The sequence below is a fragment of the Amblyraja radiata genome, unplaced genomic scaffold, assembly GCF_010909765.2.
Source record: "Amblyraja radiata isolate CabotCenter1 unplaced genomic scaffold, sAmbRad1.1.pri scaffold_675_ctg1, whole genome shotgun sequence".
NCBI lineage: Eukaryota > Metazoa > Chordata > Chondrichthyes > Rajiformes > Rajidae > Amblyraja > Amblyraja radiata.
The window spans coordinates 18,227-28,351 of NW_022630698.1; positions in this window are offsets into that span (position 1 = coordinate 18,227).

The window sequence follows — 10,125 nt, forward strand, 5'->3', positions numbered from 1 at the left end:
GTACACAAAGTAAAGACAGAATTCAATACAAAACACAGCATGAGGCAATTAATGCACAGATGAAAAGGGACGGGGACGTGGGGCTAAGGATAGGCAGAGGTGAAGAGATGGGTCTTGAGGCGGGACAGGAAGATGGGGAGGGACACGGAATTGCGGATCAGTTGGGGGAGGGAGTTCCAGAGCCTGGGAGCTGCCCTGGAGAAGGCTCTGTCCCCAAAACTGCGGAGGTTGGACTTGTGGATGGAGAGGAGACCGGCTGATGTGGATCTGAGGGACCGTGAGGGTTGGTAGGGGGAGAGGAGGTCAGTGAGATATGTGGGGGCCAGATGGTGGAGGGCTTTGTAGGTGAGGACCAGGATTTTGTAGGTGATCCGGTGGGAGATGGGAAGCCAGTGAAGTTTTTTGAGGACTGGAGTGATGTGATGCCAGGATTTGGTGTGGGTGATGAGTCGGGCGGCTGCGTTCTGGACCAGTTGGAGTCGGTTGATGTAGGTGGAGCTGATGCCAAGGAGAAGTGAGTTGCAATAGTCCAGTCGGGAGGAGATGAAGGCATGGATGAGTCTTTCAGCAGCAGGCGGTGTGAGAGAGGGTCTGAGTTTGGCGATGTTGCGGAGATGAAAGAAGGAGGTTTTAATGACATGGCGGATGTGAGGCTCAAGGGAGAGGGTGGAATCAAAGATCACGCCAAGGTTGCGGGCCTGGGGAGATGGGGAGACAGTGGTGCCGTCGATGGTGAGAGTGGGGTTATTGATTTTGCTGAGTGTGGCTTTGGAGCCTATGAGGAGGAATTCTGTCTTATCGCTGTTGAGTTTGAGGAAATTATGTTGCATCCAGGTTTTTATAGCTGACAAACAGGAGTTGATATGGGAGAGGGGGGGGTTGTGGGGGGATTTGGTGCCAAGGTAAATCTGGGTGTCATCAGCGTAACAGTGGAAGTCCAGATTGAAGTGGCGGAGTATCTGACCAAGGGGGAGGATGTAGATGATGAAGAGGAGGGGGCCGAGTACGGAGCCTTGGGGAACGCCTTGAGTGACTGCGGCTGTAGCAGAGGTGTGGTTGTGGAGAGAGATGAAGTGGGATCTGTTGGAAAGGTAGGAACGGAGCCAGCTGAGTGCAGAGCCTTCAATGCCGAGGTATTTGAGTCTGGTGAGCTGGATGTTATGGTTCACTGTATCGAAGGCTGCGCTCAGGTCGAGGAGGATGAGGATGTTGAGGGAACCAGTGTCAGCAGAGGTGAGGGGGTCGTTGAGGACTTTGAGGAGAGCAGTTTCTGTGCTATGGAGGGGGCGAAAGCCAGATTGGAGGGGTTCAAGTAGGTTATACGCAAGGAGGTGGGAATGAAGTTGCGACGCAACGATACGCTCCAGGGTTTTTGAAAGGAAGGGGAGGTTTGAGATTGGGCGGTAGTTAATGAGAGAGGAGGGATCAAGACCAGGTTTCTTTAAGATTGGTGTAACGGCAGCAGTTTTGAAAGCGGAGGGAACAATTCCTTGGGACAATGAGGAGTTGAAGAGATTAGTGAGGTTGGGGCAGAGAACGGGGAGGCAGGACTTCAACAGGGGAGTGGGGAGAGGGTCGAGGGAGCAGGTGGTGGGTTTGGAAGAGCTGATGAGTTTGGAGATTTCAATAGGGGTGACCAGGTCAAACTGGGAGAGGAAGCAGTGTGGAGGAGGGGTAAGGAGGTCAGTGGAGATGTTGAAAGGAGGGGCCGTGGTTGGTGGTGGAGTAGATGCTGGGGAGTCGGGTACAGGGGATAAAGATTGATAGATGGTGCTGATTTTATCAGCGAAAAAGTGGAGGAATGAGTTGCAGAGATCCGGAGTAGAGGTAGGGAGAGTGTTGGCTCGAGGCTTGAGGAGGTTGCCCACTGTGGAGAAGAGGGTTCTGTGGTTTAGGCAGGGATCGGTGAATATGGAGGAGAGGTAGGCAGATTTTGCAGCAATGAGGGCATCTTTGTAGTCAGTGAGGCGGAGTTTGTAAGCTTCAAGGTGGACTGTGAGAGATGATTTCTTTATAAGTCGTTCGAGTTGGCGACCAGTCTGTTTCAGTTTACGAAGTGCAGGTGTGTACCAGGGTGAGGATGTGTTGAAAGTTACGGTTCTTGTTTTGAGGGGGGCCAGAGTGTTGAGGGAGGTAGACAAGGTGGAGTTGAGATGGTTTGTGAGATCATCAGGTGAGATGGGGGTTGAGTCCAGGGGGAGAGTGGTGGAGAGCAGGTCAGAGAGATGGAGGGGATCAATGGATTTTAGATTACGGAAGGTGATTTCTCGGAGGAAGCGGGGGCGAGGTGTCGGAGAAGGGATGGTGAACCGTATAAGCTTATGATCAGAGAGGGGGAAGAGGCAAGGATGGAGGTCGAGTACCGGTTGATTTGTGGAGCAGACCAGGTCAAGGATAAAGGTTAAGGAGATGTTACGGGCAAGACTTTTTACACAGAGGGGGCTAGGTGCCTGGAACATGCTGCTGGAGGTTGTGCTGGAGATAGTGTCATTTAAGAGGCTTTTAGATGGACACATGAGTATTGAGAGAATGGAAGATATAGTTCATATGCAGGCAGAGGAGGTTAATTTATCTTGGCATCATGTTTGGCTTTTAGAAATTGTGGGTCAAGGTGCCTGTTCCTATGCTGTACTTTTCTATGTTCCATGTTCAAACCTCAACCTTGTACAATCTTCCAAGGAACAAAGTCCCAGCAGCCCGACCTCTCCCTATAACTCAGTCCGTCGAGTCCTGGCAACATTCTTGTAAATCTTTTCTGCACTCTTTCCGGCGTAATTGCATCTTTTGTGTCGCTCTAATGTTTAGGTTCAGATTTTTGGAGTGGGAATTGAACCCACAAGCCTGTAGCTCGAATGTAATGGCACCTGCACTCTGCCTGAGCAGATCAGGTAAATACCCCGGCATGGACCAGTGGTGCTGGATGGCCTGTCTCAGCGAACTGATAAGATGTTCTGCTCCAGTTCCCATATACACAGTCAGTGTCACTGGCTCTGTACTAAACTGGCAGGGATTTATTCAGTGGCTACGCTCTCACCAACCTCTTTGGCATTGAAATTGTGGGCCGAGGCGGCTGTTCCTGTGCTGTGCTTTTCTATGTTCCATGATCAACCCTCAATGTTGTACAATCTACACTGTGTAGCATCCCTGCGGTTGCAATGGAAAGTGCCAGGAGAGGGGGCGGTTTGGGTGGGAAGGGAACAAATTGACCAGGGAGTTATGGAAGGGAGCGGTCTCTGCGGAAAACCAACAGGGAAGGAGATGGGAAGATGTGGCCAGTGGTGGGATCCCATTGGTAGACAAAAAAGCTGGAGAAAATCAGCGGGTAAGGCAGCATCTGTGGAGCGAAGGAATAGACGATGTTTCGGGTCGAGACCCTTCTTCAGATTGATGTCGGTGGGGGGGGGGGGGGGGAATGACATGAAAAAGAAAGGAAGAGGCGGTGACAGTAGGCTGTGGGAGAGCTGGGAATGGGAGGGGAAGGAGGGAAAAAGCAATTAGAGAAGTCAATGTTCATACCGCTGGGGTGTAAACTACCGAAGCAAATATGAGGTGTTGCCCCTCCAATATGCGGTGGGACTCACTCTGGCCATGGAGGAACCCCAGGACAGAAAGGTCGGATTCGGAACGGGAAGGGGAGTTGAAGTGTTGAGCCACCGGGAGATCAGGTTGGTTATTGCAAACTGAGTGGAGGTGTTGTGCGAAGCGATCGCCAAGCCTGTGCTTGGTCTCACCGAGGTTGATCATACGCTGAATAATCCAACCACATTTTTGTTTGGAAGTGGAAAGAAATAATAGAAATCGAATTCATTGCAATGTGTAAAAAGAGTTGAGAAACTGTATTATAATTTGCTGCATGTCATTGTGGTATATATCATGTCTTGATTGGTGAATATGTTTAGTTTGTGACTTTATTTGAAGCATAAATAATATGCGAATGCTTCATTGAGCATAATTCCGACTGGTAACTACCCACTTCGTCCAAGCACATTATCGCACGTGCCATGCAAGCTGCCTTAAATGGCCACCTAAACTGTCATTTGGCAACTTAAAAAGCTGCCACGGTTGCCCTGCTGGCAACAGAGAAAAATAATTAAGTGAGAGCCCTGGGAGGGGTCAATGCCCAGGTCGATGAGTTTGGTGATCAGTTTGGACGGGATAATGGTGTTAAATGCTGAGCATTCTCACGTAGGTGTCTCTGTTGTCGAGGTGGGAGAGGGCGGAGTGAAGTGCCGTGGAGATGGCATCCTCCGTACTCCTGTTCTTGCGGTAGGCGAACTGATAGGGGTCCAGTGTGGTAGGTAGGCAGCCTTTGAGATGTGCCAGGACCAGCCTCTCGAAGCACTTGGTGATGATGGGGGTAAATGCAACTGGGCGGAAGTCGTTGAGGCTCACCGCAGTGGAGTGTTTTGGCACCGGCTCAATGGAGGTGGTTTTAAGGCACGTGGGGACAGCTGCTTGGGCAAGTGACAGGTTGAAGATGTCAGTCCAGATGTCTGTCAGCTGTGCAGCACAGGCTCTGAGGACACGCCCGGGGATGCTGTCAGGGCCAGCAGCCTTTTGTGCATTAATCCTGCTCAGTGCTGCATACACGTCGATGGGGGTGAGTGTGAGGGGTTGATGATCAGCAGGGAGCACAGCCTTGATGGCCATCTCTTGATTGTCCCTGTCAAAGCGGCCATAGAAGTGTTTAAGCTCCTCAAGGAAGGAGGCGTCGCTGGATGTGGGGGTGGAGTTGGTGGGTCTATAGTCTGTGATGGCCTGGATGCCTTGCCACATGGGTCGGGGGTCGGAGTTGTTCTTGAAGTGCTGCTCGATCCTTAGCTTGTAGCTGTGCTTGGCCTTCTTGATGCCCCTCTTCAGGTTAGCCCTGGATGAACTGTAGGCTCGAGCATCGCCTGACCTGAAAGCGTTGTCACCTGCCTTCAGCAGTAGCCTGACCTCTCTGTTCATCCATGGCTTCTGATTCGGGAATGTGGTAATCCGTTTGAGGGAGGTGACACTGTTAATGGTGGAGTTTATAAAGTCCAAAACGGAGGAGGTATAAGAGTCAATGTCCGTGTGGGAGTCAAGGGTGGCCTGGGCTGCAAACACATTCCAGTCAGTGTCTCCAAAATCCTGCTGAAGTGTGGAGTCCGCTCCCTCTGACCAGACTTTAACTGTCCTCACTGTGGGTTTAACACGACTGATGAGTGGAGAGTACTTTGGGAGCAGGAACAATGAGAGGTGATCAGACTGTCCAAGGTGGGGTAGGGTGATGGCTTTGTAAGCTTCAGCCATGTTTGTGTAAACTTTGTCCAGTGTCTTGTCCTCTCTAGTGGCGATGGAGACATGTTGGTGGAATTTGGGGAGTACAGTCTTCAAGTTGGAGTGATTTAAGTCACACGCAACAATGAAGGCTGCCTGGGGGTTGTGAGTCTGTTGTTTGCTAATGGCAGTATGCAGTTCCTTCATTGCAAGCTTAGCATTAGCATCCAGAGGAATATAGGCTGCAGTCACAACAGTGGAAGTAAACTCTCTGGGAAGAAAGAATGGTCTGCATTTAACCATGAGAAACTCGAGGTTAGCTGAGCAGTGACTCTCGATGATGGTAGTGTCCATGCACCAAGCTTTATTTACATAAATGCACAGACCCTCACCTCTGGTCGTACCCGAGTCTGTTGTTCTGTCCGCTCGGAGTATATAACGCCCCGTTAGCTCGATGGTGCTGTCAGGAACGTCGATGTTAAGCCATGTTTCTGTGAAGATCATGACGCTGCAACCTTTAATCCAGTTGTGGGAGGTTATCCGTAGCCAGAGTTTATCCATTTTGGTCGCCAGTGAGCGTACGTTGGAGAGGAAAAGGCTAGGAATCGATAGCCTGTGTGTGGTTAACCCTAACCTAGCCTTTAACCCACCGCGGCGGTGTTTGTGTTTGCGTCGCCATCTATGGGTGCTTCTGGTCGGCCGAGCTGGCTTGGTACGCTCCACTGCTCCGCTGTTCTGGCTAGTTCAGAAGCGAGACCAAAATGGTGTTGCAGCTGCAGGAACCGATGTCCAGAAGTTCCTGTCGGCTGTACGATAGGAACGCAAGACTGCTCCGTGTGAACAGACTTGAAACAAGTAAGTAAACTATTGCTAGTTCGCTGATTCTCGTGAGACACAGGGCGTTGCGATGTGCCCGCGCCGCCGCCATCTTGGAGGGATGAATCATCATCGGTCCCAGTGGGAGACACATCCTCAGGTACCCAAGCCCCCTCACACATTATCGCCAGTCCCTGCAGCCAGCTTTTCGAAGCGGATAATAGCAGCATTCCCCACCAGGAAGCGACTGAAGGACGGTTTCCCCCCTTACCCTCCCCGCTTTCCCCCAAATAAAATACTGAAAATAACTAAAAAAACACTCTAAACATAATAAAAAATAAAAGACAACCCAGACCGTGGGCGGAGGCAGCCAGTATATAAAACAAATTATACAAACTTTATAAGGCGCTGGTTAGACCAGCGGAATATTGCGAGCACTTTTTAGCCCCATATCTGAGGAAGGATGTGCTGGTATTGGAGATGGTCCATATGTTTATATCAATGATCCCGTGGATGATTAGGGATGAGGAGTGTGTGACGTCACTGGGATGAAGTCACTGGTGATTAAAACTACTAGGGGGGATCTCATTGAATCCAACCAAAGGCCCAGACAGGGTACAAGTGGGAAGATGTGTCCAGTCAAGGGGAGGCTAGGAACAGAGGGCACATCCTGAGAATAAAAGGATGTATCTCTAGCATGAAGAATTTCTCTAGTTAGAGGATGGTGAAACTGTGGAATTCATTGGCACAGACGGTGGTGGAGGCACTAGGGAATTTTTAAAACAGAGTTTGATAGCTTCTTGATTAGTAATGTTGCAGGGGAATGGCGATGAGAGGGGAAAATGCCATGATGGTGGAGCAAGGCCGTTGGGCTAAATGGCCTAATTTTGCTCCTATGTCTTAGTCTTTTAATTGTGTGTTTGGGGTTGGACGTTCCTCCTGTAGACACTGATGATGTTTCTGGTCTTGGTGACACCTCCCATCTCCCCAGCCTTTTCCCTTTTCCCTGCACTCCTCAATTCTCTGCCTGATCCGTAGTTTGACACCACTTGGGCACCCAAGGAAGCCACAACTGGAAACCCTGGTCCCAGTTAGACCAACGCCCCAGCAGGGTCTGTCACCTCAGGAATTAGCACTGGGATCATTGATGGGAACGCGGATCCCCATGGTCAGTCCTGAAGCTGGTCCCCACTTGGATTGCGGGCAGAGTCAGAGGTTGTGGAGGGATAGTCAGTGGAAGAGACATTCAGCAACTGGTTGAGGTTTCTCTAGACCTTGAAGTCCTCCATTCTACCATTTCCTGTCACATGCTGGTGATGTATTTTGGTGATTCCACTCTCACTCTCCCGTCTTTTCACTTGTTCCAAGGCCCCAGAGTGACGGAGGTGAGGGACACAAAGAGTCAACAAGCGGAGAGCCCAGCGGGACATCGTCCACAGCCCCAGAGGAAGAGACGTGTCCAGGTATCAGGTCTAACCACCCCGTGTGGACGTCAGTCAGAGACGTGTTCAGGTATCAGTCTCTGACTGACGACCACACGGGGTGGCACTGACTCTGAATGACGACCAAACAGGGTGACTGGGTCGTCAGTCAGTGCCCAGTTTCACCCCATGTGGTGGTCATTCAGAGTCAGTGCCCAATGTCACCCCATGTGGTGGTCATTCAGAGTCAGTGCCCAGTGTCACCCCATGTTGTGGTCATTCAGAGTCAGTGTCACCCTGTGTGGTCACCTGTCAGAGTTGGTGCCCAGTGAGTACCGTGGGCCGTGTCTGTTCAGACTGGGTATCGCTGTCCTTGTGTTGTCTGGGTTCCTGCCCTTGTCTCCACCATCATCGCTCTGTCACGGACTGGGTCCCGCGGGCCTTGTCTGCTCACATAGCCGAGTGATGGATGCTCTACCACTTCCAGCCCCCTGGCTGCTGACAGAGGAGGAGTGCAAGAGGTAGATCAGCCCCCACAACCACCCCGCTCACACAGCCCCATTCCCATCGCCCACACCCCCTGCCCACACAAGCCTACCTCCACCCACAAGCCGCCGGACACCCCCCCCCTCCCCCCACACCCCCCATACCCCACAATCCCCCACACACACACCCATCACTACACACACCCCCTTCCCCTACACACCCTTCCCCCACATGCCCCTCCCCACACCCGTCCCCCACACACCCCCTCCTCCACACCACCCGCCCTCACCAACCCCACAACACACCACCCAATCCCCCACATCACCCCAACCCCCCACCCCCAGACCACACCCCCAAAACCCCCCCTCGCACCCCACACCACCCACAACCTCCACCACCTCAACCCCACCACCTCCCTCACACCACCACCCGCCGCTCCCCCCGCCCCCTGTCCCCATCTAAGAAGGTAGTTGAGGCCAGTTCATTGGCTATATTTAATAGGGAGTTAGATGTGGCCCTTGTGGCTAAAGGGATCAGGGGGTATGGAGAGAAGGCAGGTACAGGATACTGAGTTGGATGATCAGCCATGATCATGTTGAATGGCGAATGGTGCAGGCTCGAAGGGCCGAATGGCCTCTACTCCTGCACCTATTGTCTATGTTTCTACCACCCCACTTCCCCACACCACCCCTCCCGCCCACACCACCCCCTCCTAAACCCACACAACCCCTCCCCCCACCACCCCCTCCCCCCACCACCCCCTTCCCCGCCCCACGACACCACAACGCCGCCACCCAACTCACCACCCCTTTCACTCCACTCAACCCCTCACACTACCCCAACACCCCCACACCACCCCGTCCCCCCACACTACCCATTACCCCCACACCCTCCCAACCCCTCCCCAACACCACCCCTTCCCCGCCCCATGACACCACACCGCCCCCACCCCACCCCCCACGCCCTACACCCCCAAACACGTCCCCGCCACACGACACCACGGCACTCCGTCTCCCCACGCAACCCCTCCAACGTTCACCCCAACCCTCCCCCCACACCACCCCAACCACCCCACCACAACCCCCCACACCACCCCATCCCCACCACCCTCCGCGCCCACGCCACCCCCTTCCCCACACCACGCCACCCCACCCCGCTCAGGCCACCTACCCCCACGCAACCCCACACCCACCACGACACCCTCCCCCCATGCCAGCCCCTCCTCCTGCCACACCCCACAACACTCCCACCCCATCCCTCCCCTCCTCCCCACACCACTACCCCACACACCACCCCATACCACCCCCCCACACCCCACCCCACACCACCCTAACTCCACACTACTAACTCCCCACACACCTAATCCCCCCCACACCACCACACACCCTGCAAACCCCCACCACACCCCACACACGCTAAGGGAGGTAGAGAGAGACCGTCAATGCTGATAAAGACGGGAGCATGGGGATATCTGAACACAATTAGCTTCTACCCCACTAAACCCAAACACGTTCGCTCTCTCTAGCACACCCTGACTATTTTTACCGGGGTACAAGTGTCTGGTTAATAATCCAATGCTCCCCTCCTTCACGACACCCCCTCCTCTCCACCCACCTCCCTCCCCCTTCCCTATCATCCTCCCTCCCTCAATCCCTCGCTCTCTCACTCCCCCCCTCCTTCCCTTCACTCTATCGACCACTCCCATTCTACCCTCCCTCTTCCTGTCAGCCTCCCCTTCCCCTCTCACCTTACCTCTCTTCATCTGTCCCTTCCCTCTCCCCTTCCTCTCTCCATCCCTCTCTTCCTCCCTTCCCTCCCTCTCTCCCTCTCCCTCCCTCTCTCCCTCATCCCTCTCCCTACCCGTGTCCTCCAGAGATGCTGCCTGTCCCGCTGAGTTACTCCAGCACTCTGTGTCTCCAATGTTTGTGTTGGGGCGTGGGTTGGTCTTTGTGACGGGACATCCTGGAGACCTTTGTTGAGCGTCGGGGAGGTTCTCGGACGATGTCGCCCACAAGGCGAGAATGTTTTTCATCCAATGCCGAGGTCAAGATGTCCCAGAATAGTCTGGCCTCTGTGTTTCTCCTTCTCGCCGTGTTGGCTCACAGGGGCTGCGCTTGTATCAACTGTGACCGCCTGCTCTGGTCCAACTTCCTGGACC